This window comes from Monodon monoceros, unplaced genomic scaffold (genome assembly GCF_005190385.1).
Source record: "Monodon monoceros isolate NGI ecotype Baffin Bay Population unplaced genomic scaffold, NGI_Narwhal_1 Super_Scaffold_22, whole genome shotgun sequence".
Lineage (NCBI taxonomy): Eukaryota > Metazoa > Chordata > Mammalia > Artiodactyla > Monodontidae > Monodon > Monodon monoceros.
The window spans coordinates 40,721,385-40,742,709 of NW_021703779.1; the positions used below are offsets into that span (position 1 = coordinate 40,721,385).

The 21,325-nt window shown below is 40.7% G+C and overlaps 1 long non-coding RNA gene across 3 annotated transcripts in view; it reads right to left on the minus strand.

Annotated features, from left to right (window-relative positions):
* Positions 1-21,325, minus strand: part of LOC114905994 — a 249,353-nt gene that overhangs the window by 157,744 nt on the left and 70,284 nt on the right. For 2 of the 3 annotated variants that reach the window (XR_003796354.1, XR_003796352.1), the window contains exon 2: positions 18,839-18,924. This is a non-coding gene — a long non-coding RNA (uncharacterized LOC114905994). Of the gene's footprint in view, positions 1-11,589; positions 11,712-18,838; positions 18,925-21,325 lie in introns of those variants that run through there. The other variant, XR_003796353.1, reaches the window with a different exon arrangement.

A 21,325-nucleotide genomic window follows, 5' to 3' on the forward strand; every position in this document is an offset into this window, starting at 1 on the left:
CAGAGATCCCAGTTTGCCTATCCTGGGTCTGCATGCTTGCCACGTAGGCAGTCCCACCAGGACCTTCACCACTAAAGAGTCAGCTCCTTGATGCAAAATCTCTTACTGTGAAATTGTCTCAGGGTTGCCTTGGGCATAAGGAACACCTGGCTGCTCGTGGAACTAGCCGGATGCTGCTCAGGGCATCTACCATTCTCCTTGTCCCAGCCCATTTCCTCTCTCATGCTCCCTGCTCCACTTGCAAGTCAGCTCTCTTAACTCCCTGAGGGAGATTGTTTTCTGATTCTCTAGGATTTCACTTCAGTCTAGATTGTATCCCCACCCTCCTTTCCACTGTGCTTCTCTGCTCCCCCAAAGTACAAAGATCACCTGGGCAGCTAAATCCCACTGATTTGCCTCTGATCAGCCAAGATGTTCCTCTCCTAGCGCTCACCACAGCTCTTCTATCTTTGAGTAAAGTGGCATGCCCCTGGAGCCTCAATTTCTTTGTTTTTTGAATGGTATGTGATACCTCAAACTTTTATTGAATAAATTTTGCATGTAACATAGTACGAATTGAAGGTGTACATTTATATACTGTAATATGTTTGCCCATGTATCTCTATTTATCACATTATATAATTACAGCACAGTACTATTTTCTATATTAATTATACTGTGCATTAGATCTCTATGGTGCATTTACTATTCTTTACAAGTCTGTACCCTTGAACACCATCACTCTTATACCCCTGCCCCCCATTCCCTGGTAACCACCATTTTACTGTTTTTTATAGGTTTCACTTGTTTAGATTCCACATACAAGTGATATCATACAGTACTTGTCGTTCTCTGTGTGACATCCTCCTTAGCTTAATGCATTCAAGGTCCACCCATGTTGTCACAAGGGGGAGGATGCTTTCGCATCCCCGAGCCTCAGTTTCTTTCAACAGCTTCCCTTTCTCTCCATGCCGGCTCTAATCAGATCACTGAATTCCATAGAAATGGTGGTCTATTATCAATTTTTCATCGAATGAGCATTTTCAAAGCCTCATTCATTCAGCCATTTCATCATTTCAGCAAATATTGATTAAGTCCTTGCTATGGGATGAACAAGACAAGCATAGCCCTGGCCCCTTTGAAATTAGCAGTCCAGTTTGGAAAGCAGGTCAATAGGCAATCAGAACAGAGAGGATCCTGGGGGAAAGTGTAGGAGGAGTGCCTAATTCCATTTCTTAATCTGTTTTCTCTGTGCAGAGTAGGATAAAACAATATAATCTTCACTGACCCAGGGCAAGGCATCCGGCTTCATCAGTGGGCTTTTTAACAGGAAGACAAGCACTGCTGCTTCCCACACTGGGCCTATCTTTTTGAGTGTGCAGGAGTATTCTTGAACACATGGCAGGTTTGTATTCCTTTGGGGTTTTTTGCCAGCTCTGGTTGCCGCCTAACAGCACTCACACCAGAGGTCAAGGGACCTTCCAGGTTCCCTGCATAGCCAGTCCAATCCTTGGCTTTAGCCTTTCATAAGTGGGGGAGAAACGTGCCCAGCTCTTAGACTGTGGATCTCAGCATATTAAGGGTCTGTAGAAGCTCTCCACGAGTTATTAACTGAAGCCCATGCAAAAAAAATAGTACATTGGAAAACTTTCTGTTATGTAGGCTGGCTACCATGGTAACAACAAATTTCTCCCAGATCTGGGCGATTTTAAATGCAAAGTGGATTGAAAAATCTGTTTGAATTTACAGGATTCAAAGCTTCATGGAGGGTCACAAGGTGGTAGGTGCTACAGATTAACCACACAGATAATATTGGTATCTCCATTTGGTAAATTGCTTCTCATTGATTCTACCTTACCTGGCACATCAGGCCGCCCTCTGGCCATTTCTCATAACAGAAACAAAACAAAGCAAATCCAAGCCTTTTTACATATGCAGTGAAGGCTGTTTCTCCACAGAAACATTTGCTCAGAGTCCAAGGCTCTGCCCCATGCTTGAATCCACTGTGTAGGCTCTGGCAGGGGCCCTATGTCATCAACAGGTTGATGGACCTCATAGGAAATGTGCTTGCTTGCCAATTAGGCTAGAATCCTGGTTCACCTCATGGAATGGTGGGGTGGTGGTGGTAAGCACTGGGTCTTTTAAAAGTTATTTGTATTTTTTTAATCCCTGCCATAAGTGTATTAAGATTTTAGTGGACATAGCAGTCATAAAATATTCTTAAGACCCAATATCGTGAATCAGGGATATCTGGAAATGGAAAAAAGTATAGGGTCTTCAAGTCAGACAGAGAAAGACAAATATCATATGATATCACTTATAGGTGGAATCTAAAAACATGATACAAATGAACTTATTTACAAAACAGAAATAGACTCACAGACATAGAAAACAAACTTATGGTTACCAAAGAGGAAAGGAGGGGGAAGGATAAATTAGGAGTTTGAGATTAACATACACACACTACTGTCTATAAAGTAGATAACCAACAAGGACCTACTGTGTAGCACAGGGAACTATACTTGGTATCTAGTAACAACCTATAAGGGAAAAGAATCTGAAAAAGAATAGATATATACATATGTACAACTGAATCACTTTGCTGTACACCTGAAACTAACACAACATTGTAAATCAATATTTCAATAAAAAATTTTTTAAGTATAGGGTCTTCAAATAATCATGGTCAGAATATTTGCTTAAATGCCACACACTTGTTGATGGTTATAAGTCGTGGGTACCAAGTTTTGCTTCACTCTTATAATAGTACAAAGATTTTCGAATCAGACTGCCTAGTTCAGGCCGGGGCTCTTCTGCTACTGCTTATGTGACTTTGGACAGGCTACTTGGCTTTTTTAGCTTTAGTTTCATCATCTGAACCTACTTCACAGGGTTGTGAGGATTAGACAGGGCTAAGTACATAGCACCTGGCACATTGGCTAAGATGCAATACAGTGTACTTTGGAATGGAATGGTTAACATAAATCCAGAGGTCTATGAGAGCAAAGAGGAGTCTCAGACACCCCTGAAAGTTCCCTTACAAGCCTTCCTGGGACCTCAATTGTGGAGAGATGGGAGAAAGCTGGGGCCAGAAAGCACCAATGGAAGAAGAAGAGAGAGAGTTGGGGACAGCATCACAGAAAAAACTCGCCATTAGACTGTGTGCATCAGGAAGGTGGAAACCAGGGCTGCTTTACGTCTGTGTCCCCTGAACAGGCTGAGTACTTGAGCACAGTAGGTGCTCAATGTCTGCGGAATTGAATAGAAATCATTGAACTGAAAGGATCTGGAAGCCTCCCAGAACTGGAGTCAATGCAAGGGGAAACAGAACAATTCTGTTGCCAGAGCATCAGACTGACGCTGGGAACATTGAGTCACAATCACGGGTGCTGTTGGGGTCATTTATGAGGTGAGTCATAAGTAATCTGTTAATAATAAAGTATGGGATGTTCTGAATGATGTGCTCTTTCACAGATTAGAGCAGATTCAAGGTTATCACTATAGCAATGATGTAGCGCAATACGCTTTATCGAGTGCGTTTGCTTGTGGGGGCGTTGTACACCTGTATGTGCTGACTGCAGAATAGGTCAAAGCAAACAAGAAAAAATAAAAGCAAATGAGAGTCACTGACTCAGACTGCAGGAGAGGTGGGCCCAGTTTGATTTCCAGTGTGAACCAGAGAAAGTCAATTCCTTTCCTCCATCTTTCCCCCCAGGACCCAGGGTGGGTGATGCTGCTTTTACAGGAAACGGCAGAGAAATGACATTTAAAGGTTGATTTTAATAATATAAAAACTGAAACCATACCATTCATATTTTCTTAGCACATTAGACATTACAAATGCTTTCGTATGAATTATCACTTGTTAGAGGATCAACTTGGCTTAAGTGAATGGCCTGTATTTGAAGGCTGACTATGACAGCAAGCAGTGTAAACATTGCAGGGATGTCGTCTAAATGAGATCTGAGAGGTGGGGTCTTTATCCATGGAACACACACCAGCTTTGTGTTAGGGATTTCACGATCCACATCTTCCCAACGGCTCATCCCACACCCAGACATATCTCCAAATATGGGAAGGAGGGAGGGAGGAAGGAAGGAAGGAAGGAAGGGAAGGAGGGGAATGTTTTTCTTTTATTTGTCTTGACAATCAAGCAATCTGGGGGGAAGCGGTTGTATCTTTTGGTTTTCGAACCCAGTTTGCCCTCCAGTCTCACAAGGCAGGTAAGAGGAGAAAGGCTTAGAGGCTGACCATGGAAACCTGAAATTCACAGTCAAGATCGCATCACTCTCACAAAGCCTTTTCCCTGTTCTCCCACTGAGATTCCTATGGGCCACGCTGGCCCAACCAGCCCTCAGCAGAGGCTGATTCCAAATCCCCTGCCACCATGGGTTGCTTGTCACACCTAGATAGGGCCTATGACTTCAAACAATGACCTTTTCAACTGGCTGCTCTGCTTCGCTACTTAATTACACAGACTATGCATTTATGGGTAAAAGGAAATGTGTCTCCATATACAATCACTGAGTAAGGGAGATATGGCTGAAGCCTTGATTCCTATTTTAGTGAACATGATTTACTCTGATACCTGCATCCCATAAGAGGAGGGTAAACCTCTTGAGGTCACTGATCATATCTCATTGCATTCTTTACAATGAATGCCTTGGCCAGTGCTAGACACATAATAATAACAGGTATTAACTCAAAAGAGTTAGCTGTAGGAATATTGGCCTTGTTTCGTTTTATTCACTTCTTGTTGCTAAGTGTTTGTTGCTGTTATTGTTATTTTAAGGTTATTTCTCTCCCCAAATGCTATCCTTTTATGGGGATACCCAGAAATGAAATGATATTGTGGCTACCCATTAAAAATAAATAAATCAGCAAAGTAAAACCCAGGGAGGCTGTACTTAACACCGCTGTAAGGTACACTTAAAAATGGTTAAGATGCAACAGCTGTTATATTTAACCACCATGCCAGGTATTTTTGGAACCAAAATAATGTTAAAAAAATTAAACTTGTTAAATATTAAAAAAAAGATGGTTAAGATGGTAAATTTTGTTATGTTTTTTACCTCAGTAAGAAAAAGAAAACCCAGGCAGGTTGAAGCCAGATGTCTCACTTCTTGCACATGCTAAAGGATGGCACAGGGCACTGTTTGCAAGGGGCAGTTACACAGCCATAACCCTCGTATCCAGTAATGTATTTACAATGAATCTTTTGCAGCAATAGATCAAAGAACAGCTTTTATTGACCTATATCCACATTTGACTGTACAGCAAATTAGCACAAACACACACCCAGAGACCAGCTTCAGTTTCCTCTTACCACACTGGCTCTCTAAAGCGAAATAAATTTTCTGTCCTAAAAACAGAGTTTTGCAAAGAGGAAACTTCTGAAAAACAAGCATTTGTCACTGAGGTTAACAGGGCTCAACTTGAAAAATGACCCTTTGGCTCATGAGAAAACATAACTCTCTCCTAAACTACTATGGGTGAGAAGGGGTGCGAGGGGGGAGAAGAACAGTGGGAGTATGGAGAAAAACAGTGGGAGTATAGAGAACATGATGAATGAAGCAAACAGAAAGACACATATATGTGCGTGTGTGTAGACCCGTGCACAAAACGTCCATTATTTGCATGTTTCATTTCCAAAGGTCCAGATAATGTCAGGTAAAAGTGTAACTTATGACTCAGTCAGGGCCATGCTTTTGCTTTGATAAATCAATGTTAGCTAAGTCAATTAGGGTGGAGGTGGCCAAAAAAAAAAAAAACCAAGATGATAAGTGGCAGATGCATTGTTCAGCGGAAAGACAGAATAAGGTAGCTCTCACTTTGAAGAACTGAGTTCAGAGGTTTCAAAGTGCACACAGGAAATGCTCCAACAGCATAAACTGTGCCCCAAGCATCATTCCAGCAAACTTTCAGCCCTCCACATGGCTTTATCTGATCGCCCGATGCTCTATCTCCAGATCCAAGGTACCCACAAAGAAAAAACGCTTTGTGATAAAATCAAGAGCTCAGGGCTTTGATCACCTTTCTGATCAGTGAAGACTGGTAGGTGTCGAGATGAAACTGTCAGATGGTCAGAATCTGGTAGGTTCTCCTGAGTTATTGGAATCTTGATTTTTTGTTGGTTTCTGGTTCTGAATGTACTTAGGCACACACAGTGACTGTTTTCATCACAGATATAACAAGTTGACTACCAAAAAGGAAAAGGGCGTAGAGCTCCAAACCAGGCCTGTAAAACATTATAAATTCATCTCTGGCTCTCAAAGATATCTACAAGGCAATATTTTGGTGATGATGAATATACACTGAGCCTTGGGTACCCCTTGGACCAAAGGCGGAGAAAACCCAGCATTTAGGGCATCCCATTTTGCTTTTTTGAGGTGCTTTTTTTTTAAGGCACCAATTGAAGTAGTATAAATTAAATCTAGAAGACCAAATTGTGAATGCTACTATTTCCCCAACACCAAATAGTATCCACAGAACAGAGAGGTGGAATTGGATGAAAAGTCTTCATGTAAGAAAAGCAATGTTCTTTTCTCTCTGCTACTCTGTGGTTCGCCCTCATTGTGTGGGATTTGGGGCCCACGGTTAGGAGAAGAAAGTGTATACTTTGAGGATAACAGCAAAACAGCGACAAACACATTTTGTGGGAGAAGAGAATACATTAATTGTATATCAGGCTTGAGAATCAGGTACTACAAGTTAACATGGAAAGGTTTCACAGAAAATTGTTTATGTCAGAGGAGATGATGTCCAAGCTTTCAAACATCCTGGCTGTATAAATCTTCAGGGGAAATCAATGTAGTCATCACAGATAATTCACAAGAAGTAGTTTGTGATCATAATTGAATACTTCCACAAATGTTTTCTTAAGAAAAACCATAGAAAATGAAGTTAGTCATAGAATAACTGGATACTCTAATAAACATATACCCCTCAGAAATGTTCCAGATACAAGATCTTGCTGCTTTCCTTATATCTCTTTAACCTGTGAAAAACTCCTCTTCTTTACAACTTATGTGTCAGGTATTGCAAAACTCAAAATATGCACTTTTGCTGAGGCCACTGATCATAAAGAGAGAAAAAAGTTGTTGGTAGCAATGCTGTGGTTTATCACATGCTATACAGAACCAGTGTGAATTTCCCTTATTTGATTTATAGAATTAAATTGTAAACATAAAATTCAAACAACAGCCCCCCTGATGATTCCTCTCTTTGCTTTTCTCTACTTGGTTTCACTGGGAGACTAGCCTACTGCCTCCCTCAGACACCTCAGGAGTCCCTGGGCCTCTGTTATTAACCCTGAAGGCATGAAATGGAGAAGTCATTTTCTTTAATTGACCATGACTTTATAGTCAGTGGTCTATAGTCACTCTGTCTAAGCAGGCCCATGTGGGAGAAAGGAAAAAATGAATTTTCCAGAATAATGGGAAAGTCTGAATCCAAGGAATTTTCCTGGACTGCTGGGACTCAGTAAGGCAACACTGCCAAGGTACAAAGCAGCAGCCCTCAGGGCAGCACACTTTAAACACATGGTCATGAGGGTCTTACTAGCTGTCTTCCAGAATAAGCAACATGTTAGAGGAGCCTCTATGGAGATCTCTAATTGCTACTCAGCCAGCACAATGGTAAACCATATGTTTAATAGAAACAGGGGGAAAGAAATCCAATAACTCGTTTCCTGAGCAATCAAACAAAGTCAAACAAAGGAATACTAATGGTGGTATAGCTGAGGAAAAATTTTCTCTACCCTCTTAGACTCTGTTCTTGGGGCCTGTGAATTAAACTGACAAAAGACAGATTAACGGGAGAAAAGGCATATGTTTCTTTATCGATGCTAATATTTTTATGTGCACAGGGGCTTCACAGAAACAAAGTGAAACCCAAAGGCAGTTAGATCTTTTAACAAAGGGCAATAAATTGTGGAGAAATGATTAGACAAGGAAAAGGGGTTTGGGTTCTTAGGGGCAGTAAACTGTGGGAAGGTGACTAGGAAATGTATGGTAGATAGGGTTGTTCAGTAGGATCTGTTATACAGACTCAAGTTGCTCTCTGATAAGAGTCTTGTCCTCTTCCTTGTATAGAAGAGGGGGACACATTTACAAATGGAAGTTTATGTCACTTTTACCATGGGAAATTTATGCCCTACTTTTAGGCAGAAAGGGGGAGTTCTTCCTTTGTCTGCTGCTTCTCAATTGCCTTCAACTCAAATCATCTTTATGCCAAAATGGCATATTTTAGGGTAGCATCCCCTTCATTGGTGATTATATCTATGCCTGCAAGGCAATCGATTTCATCTTTCCTTTGCAGATGGTAGACAGCAACAGGACACAGGAACCAATGAGAAACTCCCAGGAATTTGAGGCACAAAAGTGGGTTCACATCTCATTACTCCTTTCTCCATCTTCTTCTCTCCCTCAGTCTCTTTTCAGAATATAAGATGCTAAACTTTGACTCTTTCTTCATCCCGCCTCAGGATGTAGCTTTGGGGCAATAGGGGCAGCTGTGGCCTACAGATAATGCTTGATCAAAGACGCTCTTTCTCAGGCCCTTCCTGGAACTCCTCCTCCTTGACTCCCATCCCTGCTTTTGGCTTCCCCAGGCCTCTGAGTCCTCTACTCAAATGGGGGAAGTTGGCCTCATCTATCACGGCCTCCGGATCTCTAGGCTATGCTAGGAAGTTCACTTCCTTATTCCAGTGATACAAGTATTATATTTTAAAGCCCTGTAAAACATTCTGATGCCTCTCAATGAAGGGGATCAGAATATGACACCCCAAATTATGCCACTTTGGCATAAGGATTATTTTGAACTGAAGACAATTGAGAAAAAGCAATCACAAGAAGAGTTCTCTCACAAGTTTCCCTTGTGAACATGTCCCCCTTTCCCATACCAGGAAGAGGACAAAAACACATCACTGAGACAGAGAAGGTACCAAGATGAGTCTGCATAAGCAAACCTGTTAAATAGCCTTTGTCCACCATTAATTTCCCCCACATATTTCCTAGTCACCTTCCTACATTTTATTGCCCCTGAAAGCCCAAACCCCCTTTCCTTTACCTAGTCACAGTTTATCACCCTTTGTTAAAATGGTATATAAGCACTCAAGCTTGATAAATTTTGGGGGATTTCACTTCTTTTCTGTGAAGCCCCCATGAATGAAAAACATATTAACATCAATTTCTCCTGTGAATCTATTGTTTGTCACTTTATTCGCAGGTCCCAGCTATAGAACAGAAGAGGAGAGAGTAAAAGTTTTTCTCCCCTAAATTACTGTCTGTCTCACTGTCTGTCTAGTTGATAAATATGTGTTGACTGGGACTTTCATGGTGGTCCAGTGGTTAAGACTTCACGCTCTCAATGCAGAGAGCCTAGGTTCAATCCCTGGTCAGGGAACTAGATCCCACATGCTGCAACTAAGAGTTCGCATGCCACAACTAAAGATCCCACATGCCACAATGAAGATCCCACATGCGGCAACGAAAGTACCACGTGCCACAACTAAGAACTGACGCAGCCAAATAAATAAATTAAATATTTTTAAAAAATATGTATCGACTGACAGACTGCCAGGAGAGTCTACATGTACCAGAGCCTGTGACAGGTAAGAGCTCTCAGCTCAGAGGCAGCTGTGCCATGCTCATATGACAGAGCTTGGCAGCAAGTCTTAATGATTAGCCACAAAAGGAAAGTGCAAAGGGGCACAGTTTCTCTTTAGAGAGCTCCAAGATACCATCAATCTCTGTCCCAGCCTAGGGAAATCTGGAAAAAAAAAGTGCCTCAAGCACTAAGGAATGGGGAATGCAGGGGCAAAATGGGTAATGAGTCAGAAAGGAATGTCTGCTAACCCACACTCACATACCTGCATGCCTATGTGAAGACAGCCCTGCATAAATTCTTTTACCCATACCATGTACTTCTGAGGGCATTTTTCCACGTGAGAATCTGCCCTGTGCTTTACAGAACAGTAAGTAGGTCACTTATTTGCTTTCGGATGTAACTCTGCAGAAGTGTGTTGTCACTGTGATATCTTTTTTTCTCTCATGCTTTCTCAGTATCACCAGCCTTGGCGTTCTTCGTTAGATAATAGATTGAAATTCATGCAGTGGCCCGAAAATCACTGCTCCAGAGGAAAATGGGGGAGGAGGTGGTCAATCAAAGCCTGGGCTAGTGGGTTTGGTGTTTTTGGTTGTTTGTCTTTAAATAAATGAGCCTAGAACAATATTTCCCAAATTCGAAAACAGATGCTTTTTAGAGTCAATTTCTTATGCAACAATATAAAAATAAGACATTAAATCCAGGAATGAGAAGTAATTCTCCAACATGGTTTTGTTTTGAATCTCTACCTCTTCACTTAGATACAGGTTTGGGGAAAGAGCTCCATCTAAAGAGCCCATATTTCCATCTGTTACTTTAGATATCAGGTCAGAGTTAGTACTTTTAGAAAGCTTGACAGATCTCTTTGATGCAACAGGGGGAAAAAGACATACTTTCTAAGCAGTAGAATCCAAGATATCCCTGCTCTTTGTCTCCATGATGCAATGGGTCACTTTGGAGACTCTCAGCAAAATAAGCCCAAAATGGCCATCAGGATTAAGACATCTGCTGGCCAAAACAGCTGCAGAGCAGGTGGGTTCTCCATCCCAAGTTCCCATTCTCCTTGTGATTTCTCTTTAGTGCAAGAGGTGTGACAGAGAGCAAGATGACATGGGCAAAGCAGCATCTTCGTCATCCTTCTCATCTTGCCAAGGAACAACCCAACCAGGATTCTATGCATTTTTATGTGACAAAGAAATAAAATAAGGTAGAAAATTGTGGAAGAGGGAAATCAACTTTGGCCAAAGGTTCTCAAGCCCACCTCAGTCTTTGGTTAAAAAGTACACATACGGTTTTCTGGGGAGGGGGGGGAGCGCGGAGACAGGGCAGGGGTTAGAGGTAAACAGATAGAGGGGACACTTCTCTTAAGGCAATATGTAGAAAGCAAAATTTCTTGCCCTTGTAGAGAAAATTCATACTTCAGGGGAAAACTCTTTATTGCCTAAAGCACTTGTTTCCTACAGGAGCTATTCTATAACTCTGTAAGTTGTAGAGAAGGGATAGACATGTGAATTCTGTCCTGCCTGGTTCAACTTACCTCCTTCATTGTGGGGGGCTGGGGGCGGGGAATGTTTGCCTCCATTTGTAATTCATTTCAACATTCTTTACTCCCTATAAATCTGGGCTGCTTCTTTTTTAAATCAGTTATAACACGTGCCTAGTTCCCTCAGTTATTACGAGTAAAATAAAATCTTTAACACATGTTCATTTTTATGTCTGTATAAGGATCAGGATTTTACCTTTTTTCTAAAAATTGTCTTGGAACACCCTTGTAAGACTTCTTTATTGGGTAGCAGCAGAAGGAAACGTGGTGGAGCCCTTCAGGCGGCAGGAGGCTAGCACGGGGTCATCTGATCTACAGGTAAGGGGAGCGAACTGGCTCTTCTCAGGGGACATGCCCTTTCTCCCCTCTAATCTTACAGGTTAATACCACCATCCAAAACATGAATTTAGCCACCTTTCAGGAGAAGGCATCCGTTCCATTTTCGAAGGCATTACTTCTGGCTCCTCTCTCCACTTGCAGGTTTCTCACGCTCTCGATTTGCAGATCGCTGTGTGGGAGAGCTGCAGCTTCACCCAGTGGGCAGGGCTGGGTTTCTGTTATCCGGCCTGCAACCCCCTGTGCTCTGCCAACACACAATGATCAGTGGCATTCCTGAAATTCCTGACATAGCAGAGAAGCCAGGCTTGGCCCTGCAAACGCCCTTGAACTGTGGTTCTGACCCTAATGGGGCATTTATCTTTTATTCACAGCCAGAGGTTAGGACCTATTTATGTAAATCCTCCGCCAAGGGTCAATTCATCTTGACCCCCTGGTTTTCATTTCTCTAATTGTCTCAGGTATTTTTTAGACCCCTTGGAAACTCTTCATTCAGTGAAAAGCTTCGGGGTCAGTAAGAATTCAGTTACAAAGGGAAGGGGTGGAGGGCTGGAAGAGTTGAGAAGGCTTCCTTTGAAGTGTTCTAAGAAGCTTTCAGAGGCCACCCAGTTGACAAAGTAAAAACAGCAATGACCTTATGCACCCCATTTTATTCACGAAAAGTAAGCTTTCTTGAAATGGTATCCTCACCTAAGAAGTTGCTTAGAGCACACATTGTCCAATTTCAGTTTCCTAGAGCACGTATTGTCCAGTCACAGCGGTGGTAAGAGGTTGGGAAAGGAGCTATTAGAATGGAGGGCCTCTGGGCGGGCACTGGCTCCGAAGACAATTGTTCCCACTTAATGGGCCCCAGCATCCTCCTAGCTTTGCATTTTAAAAGGAGGCCCCAGAATAGTGAGAAAATACTTTATTCCTAAGAACCGACCCAGGTTACAGGGATTTCAGGCCACATGGGAAGCCAGCAGGGGAGATATTTAGAGGTCAACAGGTCTTTGGGGGGCCCTCAAATCATCTTGATTGAGAGCCTTGTACTCTAGCTTCCAACTCCCAGTAATGAAGACTTTGAGGGAAGGAATCAATTGGAAAGCAGCCCAACTGTTTAACAACCTTGACGGCGAATTTCTCCTTTTCACTAACTGGATTTTCGCCTTCTGTACTTTAAGCCTGTTGAATTTTTCCATTTTCAATTGAGAGTTGGTGGGCAGAATCTTCTCTTTAAAAAAAAAAACTTTTTTCTTTATTTGCTGTCAACATTTTATTATGAAAAATGTCTAACATACAGGAAAGTTGAACAAATAGTACTGTGAACACCCCATATACCCACAATTTAAATTCAACAAATGCTGACCTTTTGGTATATTTGCTTTGTCTATATACACACTGTACATACATATTTGCTTTATGTATGTATATACATTTTTTTGCTGGTCTATTTAAAAGTAAATTGGAGACCTAAATGTAAGACAGAATACTATAAAACTCTTAGAGAAAAACATAGGCAGAACACTCTTTGACATAAATCACAGCAAGATCTTTTGGGATCCACCTCCTAGAGTAATGAAAATAAAAATAAACAAATGGAACCTAATTAAACTCAAAAGCTTTTGCAAGCAAAGGAAACCATAAATGAGATGAAAAGACAACCCTCAGAATGGGAGAAAATATTTGCAAACGAAAAACTGACAAAGGATTAATCTCCAAAATACACAAACAGCTCATGCAGCTCAATATCAAAAAAACAAACAACCTAATCAAAAAATGGGCAGGAGACCTAAATAGACATTTCTCCAAAGAAGACATACAGATGGCCAAGAGGAACATAAAAAGATGCTCAACATCACTAGTTATTAAAGAAATGCAAGTCAAAACTACAATAAGGTATAACCTCACACCGATTAGAATAGGCATCATTAGAAAATCTACAAACAATAAATGCTGGAGAGGGTGTGGAGAAAAGGGAACCCTCCTGCACTGTTGGTGGGAATGTAAATTGATACAGCCACTGTGGAGAACAGTATGGAGGTTCCTTAAAAAACTAAAAATAAAACTACCATACGACCCAGCAATACCACTACTGGGCATATACGCTGAGAAAACCATAATTCAAAAAGACACATGCACCCCAATGTTCATTGCAGCACTACTTACAAGAGCCAGGTCATGGAAGCAACCTAAATGTCCATCGACAGACGAATGGATAAAGAAGATGTGGTACATATATACAATGGAATATTAGCCACAAAAAGGAACGAAATTGGGTCATTTGTAGAGACGTGGATGGACCTAGAGACTGTCATACAGAGTGAAGTAAGTCAGAAAGAGAAAAACAAATATCATGTATTAATGCATATATGTGGAATCTGAAAAAATTGGTATAGACGATCTTATTTACAAAGCAGGAATAGAGACACCGACGTAGAGAATAAACATACGGGTGTCAAGAGGGAAAGGGGGGTGTGGGATGAATTGGGAGATTGGGATTGACATATATACACTACTGATACTATGTATAAAATAGATAACTAATGAGAACCTACTATAGAGCACAGGGAACTCTACTCAGTGCTCTGTGGTGATCTAAATGGGAAGGAAATCCAAAAAAGAGGGGATATATGTATACATATAGCTGATTCACTTTGCTGTACAGTAGAAACTAACACAACATTGTAAAGCAACTATACTCCAATAAAAATTTTTAAAAATAAATAAAAAACAAAAAGACAACACACAGAATGGGAGAAAATATTTGCAAATGAAGCAACCAACAAAGGATTAATCTCCAAAATATACAAACAGCTCATGCAGCTCAATTAATCTCCAAAATATACAAACAGCTCATGCAGCTCAATATCAAAAAAAACCAAACAACCCAATCCAAAAATGGGCAGAAGACCTAAACAGACATTTCTCCAAAGAAGATATACAGATGGCCAACAAGCACATGAAAAGATGCTCAACATCACTAATTATTAGAGAAATGCAAATCAAAACTACAATGAGGGGGCTTCCCTGGTGGCGCAGTGGCTGAGAGCCCGCCTGCCGACGCAGGGGACACAGGTTCATGCCCCGGTCCAGGAAGATTCCACATGCCGCGGAGCGGCTGGGCCCGTGAGCCATGGCCGCTGGGCCTGCACTCCGGAGCCTGTGCTCCGCAAAGGGAGAGGCCACAACAGTGAGAGGCCTGCGTACCACACAAAAAAAAAAAAAACTACAATGAGGTATCACCTCACACCAGACAGAATGGCCATCATCAGAAAATCTACAAACAACAAATGCTGGAGAGGGTGTGGAGAAAAGGGAACCCTCTTGCACTGTTGGTGGGAATGTAAATTGATACAGCCACTATGGAGAACAGTATGGAGGTTCCTTAAAAAATTAAAAATAGAACTACCATGTGACCCAGCAATCCCACTCCTGGGTATATACCCAGAAAAGACAAAAACACTAATTCGAAAAGATACATACACCCCAATATTCATAGCAGCACTATTTATAATAGCCAAGGCATGGAAGCAACTTAAATGTCCATCAAGAGAGGATGGATAAAGAAGATGTGGTATATATATATATATATATATATATACACAATGGAATACTACTCATCCATAAAAAAGAATGAAATAATGCCATTTGCAGCAACATGGATGGACCTAGAGAGTATCATACTAAATGAAGTAAGTCAGAAAGAGACAAATACCATATGATATCACTTATATGTGGAGTCTAAGAAAATGATACAAATCAACTTATTTACAAAACAGAAACAGACTCACAGACATAGAAAACAAACTTATGGTTACCAAAGTGGAAAGGGGGTGGGAGAGGGATAAATTAGGAGTTTGACATTAACATACACACACTGCTATATATAAAATAGATAATCAACAAGGACCTACTGTATAGCACTGGGAACTCTACTGTAATAACCTATATGGGAAAAGAATCTGAAAAGGAATGGATATATGTATAACTGAATCACTTTGCTGTTCACCTGAAGCTAACACAATATTGTAAATCAACTATACTCCAATATAAAATAAAAATTAAATAAAATGATAAAATTCCTAAAAGACTGCATTATAAAAATAAAAGTAAATTGGAGACATCATGACACTTCACCCCAAACACTTTAGCCTGCATATCCTAATATAAGTTCATTCTCATATATAGCTATCACAGAACGAGCACCCCTAAGAAAATTAACAGTAATTCCATAATATCATTTAACTCTTAGAATACCCAGACCATAGTCAAATCACCCCAATTTCCATCATAATGTCTTATAGCAGTTTCTTTTTTAAACCAGGATCCAATCACAATTCATACATTTGGTTTCTTTAGTCTTTTTGGAATAGTCCCCCTACTTCTTTTTATAAATGACATTATCTTTTTGAAGAGACTTTATAGGAAGTCTCACATTCTGGACTTGTCTGATTATTTCCTTGTGGTGATATTTAACTTGTTCTTCTCTCTCCTAGATTTCCTGTTGTTATGAGTTGAATTGTGTCTGTCCCCTGAAATCATATGTTGAAGCTGAAGGTGTGCAGAATTTGTCACCTTAAAATCTGCCCCTTTGGCATAAGGATTATTTTTGGTTGATTATTTTTTAAGAAAGTGCAGACATAGGAAAAGCTCCGAAAACCAAGTAGAAGTTACTCTTTGTAAGGGACATTTACATTTATAAGGGAGGTCTCCATTTGTAAGGGTGTCTCCCTCTCTGTACCAGGAAGAGATGATGACTAAATCTCTGGAAACTCTTATCAGTGGAGAAGGCACGGACTCAAATATTCATTAACAACCATACCCTTTTTTACTTCATTTTCCTTGTGCTTTTCCTGGTAGCCTACCATAACTGCCTCCCCTGTCCTCCCATCTGTCTTTGTCTTTAGCTGGAGATGGTATTTAAGGTGGTGGCTTGAGCCACTTGGGGGGATTACTCAGCTTTCCTGGGTCTCTCCCATGTAAATTGGCAGTATACATGTTCTTAAACTTCTGTTTGTTTTTCTCCTGTTCATCTGTCTTTTTATTACAGGGAGGTCTCAGCCAAGAACCTAGAAAGGTAGAGGGAAATTTATTTTTCCTCCTCTATAAGGCCCTAACCCCCAGTGCTTTAGAATATGACCTTATTTGGAAATAGTGTCGTTGTAGACGTAATTAGTTAGGATGAGGTCATACTGGAGTAGGGTGGGTCCCTAATCCAAAATGACTGGTGTCCTTATAAAAGGAAAAATGTGGAGATAGATGTGCACACAGGGACAACACCATGTGAACATGAAGGCAGAGATCAAGGTGATGCTTCTACACATCAAGGAAGATGAAAGATTGCCAACAAACCATCAGAAGCTAGGAGAGAGGCATGGAACAGATCCTCACAGCCCTCAGAAGGAACCAACCCTACCCACACCTTAATCTCATACTTCCAGTCTCCAGAACTGTGAGATAATAAATTTCTGTTGTTTAAACCACTCAGTTTGTGGTACTGTGTTATGGCAGCCTAGTAAACTAGGCTATAAACTGGATGTTAGGTCTAGAGGCTTGATTAGATTCAGGTTAAACATTTTTGGCAAGAATGCTACCTAGGTGACACTGTGGTCTTCATATTGCATCACTTCATATTATACCACATAGCCTCAGTCTACCTCACTGTAAGTGGTGTTAACTATGATCACAGGGTTAAGGTCATGACAACCAAGCTAAGTTTTTCTCTTTGTAATTAAAAAGGAACTTGAGGGGTGATACTTAGATACCACATAAGTATACGGCCTCCATCAATGTCACCCAATTGTTTTAGCATTCCTTAATGATCCTTGCCTGAATGGATTATATTCTTGGAAGATGCCAAAATGATGCTACTGTAAAAATTCATTTGCAACTGTTAGCTGGCATTCTTCTATAAAGAAGAATCAAAAGGAGACAAACAAGTTTTTCCTTAAAAGTCAGGGTAAACGCTTAACTCTTTCCTTTGGTTGCCAATTTTCAGAATAAAGTGTTTGTATAATAGTCATCACCAATCACTAATGAGTTTTTTCTCTCATTTGAGTGTCATGATGGACTCATGATACTCATGGTTTTAATTTATTCAATCATCATAAGCAAAGGCATTCATTATTCCTCTTGATGCTCAACTGTTCCCATTGGTCTTTTGGTGCTTTCTTAATTTCTGGCATAAGAAGCCCCAGCCTCACCTTATATATTGTCTGTACCAAGCCAGAAATAAGCCATTTCTCCAAGAAGCACTGTTTCCTTCTATTAGGGAATTTAGAAACCAAGATCTGGTTTCAATGTAAGCTTATTGCTATTGGGATGTCATTGCTTCTAGACCAGAGAAGTGAACAGCGCTATGAAATAGATGGGCCAGCTTCATGGGCAAGCTACCAGGACAGTCACACAGGCACTTGTGCCCAGAAGGGCCGTGTGCTTGGAATTTAATACTCTGTAATCACTGTCTTCAAATTATTTGCAATTTTATCTTTATATTTGGTCAGTAGAGTCCAATGTGATAATGGAGCATGCGCCAGGGGCTTGGAGCCTCAGTTCATGCTTGGGTCCCCAGGACAGGTTCCCAGGGGCTGCTCCTGTGCCTCCTGGTGCCCTGGGCCCTGCCCAGCCTCCCCATCTCCAACCCTTCCTAGCAACCACTGTTGGCTGCCCTCTGTCCCGAATGGGAGCCTGGGTGTGAGTGTAGGGAAGGTCAGGGTTGGGTGCATTTGCCCCACAACATCTTGGGACAAGGCATGGTGGTGGTGTCCCCACCCCAGGTTAGCAGTGCCACATCACATTTAGCAGGTGACCAAGCAAGGATAGCCTCTCCCCCACCACCAATCCAGATCACTAGTGTATCCCAGCACTAAAGTTCCAATATGCTTGGAGGTCTCCCATTAGCTGTTGAGTTGGAGCAGCAGGCCCATAGGAAGGGGAAATGGCTGGCTTGACTTCCCTGCCCCTGGCCCGGGGTGTACATCATATCACATTAGTCATGCCCCATTGTCATAGGGCAGGGCCCCTGGGGGCCTGGGAGCATCTGTACTTGCCTCCTGAGTATCCCATGCAAAGGGATACCTTTTCTTCCTCCTTCGCATTTCCTAAATCTGGTTTGTGTTAGTCTCTTCCGGCCAGCTCAAGACAGTCTCCAGGATAAGTCACAAAATACAAATTGTGACGTTTCAGCTATTCCACATGCAAGTCAAATGCTCTTACATTTGCTTTTAAAACTGACATTGTACAATATAAAGACTAAGGGTAAAATTCATGCTAATAATTTAAATTTTTAATTTTTCTTTACTTAGAACACCATTAAATGGGCAAATAAAAAACACCATGACAAGTTGAGTGAGTGAGAGACTGTAGAAGAAAGGAAAAGCCTTTATGTTTTACCTTTAATGGCACTTTATTCCTGGTTTTCGAACAAATAGCCCCACGTTTTCGTTTTGCACTGGGCCACACAAATTATGTCGCTGGTCCTGAAAAATACATATACGCTTTATATTTTTATATATATAATAACTTATATATTATATATATATTAATCATGATATCATGCTTGATATATATGATATATATTAATCATGAGATCATACTGATATTTTCCATTCAAATTTAACATTATAAGGCTTTTTCAAAAGTTATTTTATACATGTATTTATTTCCTATTATACTGAAGATTTTAGTTCTATATATAATTAACATAATTACTTATTTGCTTTATCTATAATACAAACATACACCTACATGAGTTTCAAAATTTCAATACCAATGTTACCACTAACAATAAAACTACAAAGTAACATTTAAGATTCTTTTCACTTCTTTTTGACTTCAGTACAGTTGAAATACTATGTTCATAAATTATTTGAAATAATTCTTGTCTCTGAGCAATTCTGTTACCTTTGATATAGAGTCAGGTTTATTCGTTTCTTTCCAATTTTAGGCTTTGCTTTGTCTTCTTTTTTATTTCATTGCATTTTTTGGAAGTTAAACATTTATATATTTCAAAAGTCAAGCTATATAAAAAGGCATACTCAGGGAAATCTCTCTCCAATTCCTATTCTCTCCTCTTCAGCCCCTTCCCAAGCTCTCTACAGGTAACTGTTTCTATTAGTTTCTGGTATTTGGGGGGAGGGGAGAGCAAACATATACACATATTCTTACTTCCTTTCTTTTATATACAAAAGATAAAACACTATATAAATGCTCTGCACATCTTTTTAGCAAAATAACCTCCATATCAGTACATAGTCAACTTCTCATTCTTTTTATACAATTGTATAATACTTCATTATGAGGCTATACCTTTGTTTATTCAATAGGTCCTTTATTGGTGGACATTTCAGAGTTCCACTCTTCATTATTAAACATAATGCCACAATAAATAACCTTGTGCATTTATTATTTCATAATTATAGAAGCATACCTACCAGGTAAATTCCTAGCAGTGAGATTGCTAAGTCAAGGGGTAAGTGTAATTTTGTTAGATAAACCAAATTCCCTTCCTTGGGAATTGTACCATGTTGCACTCCCACCAGCAATGTATGAGAGTACTTGTTTCTTCACAGGCCTGTCAACAGTGTGTTCTGTCAAACTTGAGGATTTTAGCCAATGTGATTTTGGTAAAATGGTAACAGTGTAGTTTTAATTGGCATTCCTATTATTATGAGTGAAAGTAAGCATCTTTTCAAATGTTCATTTGCATTTCTCTGCGAACTCTGCCATTTGACAATTTTTTCTATCAAGATTTTAGACTGTTTTGTCTTCATTGTTAAGATCTCTTTATTTATTAGGGAAATTAATCTTTTGTCTGTCATATACATGTCAAATATTTTCTCCAGGTTTACATTTGATTATGACTATGTGTTTTTAATGTAAGAAAATGTATTAATCTTTTATTGATTGATTCTAAATGTTGAGTCAGTTCAAAAAGCTTTCTCTACTCCCATATTAAAAAGAAATACAAGGAACTTCTGGTTTGGGCCAAGATGGAGTGCCTCATTCCTCCCAGGGCTTTCCCTTTACAACTAAGAAAGCCTGGCTATAACACAACAAACAAGCTTAGGAAGACTCTGAAAGGTGGAAAGAAGTCAAACTTCCCAGGGACCTGAAACATGACAACGCAGGGGAGATCCCTGGGTTTCCTTACTGCCTCCATTATATCCCAGACAGGGCCCGGTAGAAACCTCAAACCAAGAATTGCCAACAGGTACAGATAAAAGAAAAAGCTTCAAGAAAAGCTGGATACCCCTAGTTGAGGGACCAGAAAAAGGATGGCAAAACAACAGAAAACTCTTTTGGCAACACCGGCACTACTCCAACCAACCAACAGAAAAAAAGCATGTCTCCTTATGTGGGATCTTCCAAGCCCCACTGGAAGAAGCAGGTGGTGTTCTAATTTCCCTGCAGGGGTACTGATGGGGCTGAGCAGAGAGCTGAGCTTCTATCCCCGTGCAAGGAAGCAGGCAGTGCTCTGATTCCCCCCCCCATAGGGTAGTATCAGCAGATCCAGCAGTGAGCTGAGCCTCCACCCCCACTGGGTAGTAGGGGGACTTAACGAGGCAGTGAGAAATGAAACTAGTCAGTACTCTGATCTCCCCCCATCCCAAGTGTTAGCAGGGCCCAGCAGTGGGGAACTAAGTATCCACCCCCATCTGGCATCAATGACACTGGACAAGGTGGTGCTAATCAGGTCTAGTCAGTGCTACACCATCCACTATTCTCCTGCTTCTTGTGTCAGCATGGTCCAGTAGGAAGCTGAATCTCCACAGCAACCCAGTAGCAACAAGATTGAATAAGGTGGTGTGAAACAGGGCTAGCAGGCATTCCTTTTCTCTCCCGTCTGCTTCCATCAGCAGGTCCCAGTGGAGAGGTGGG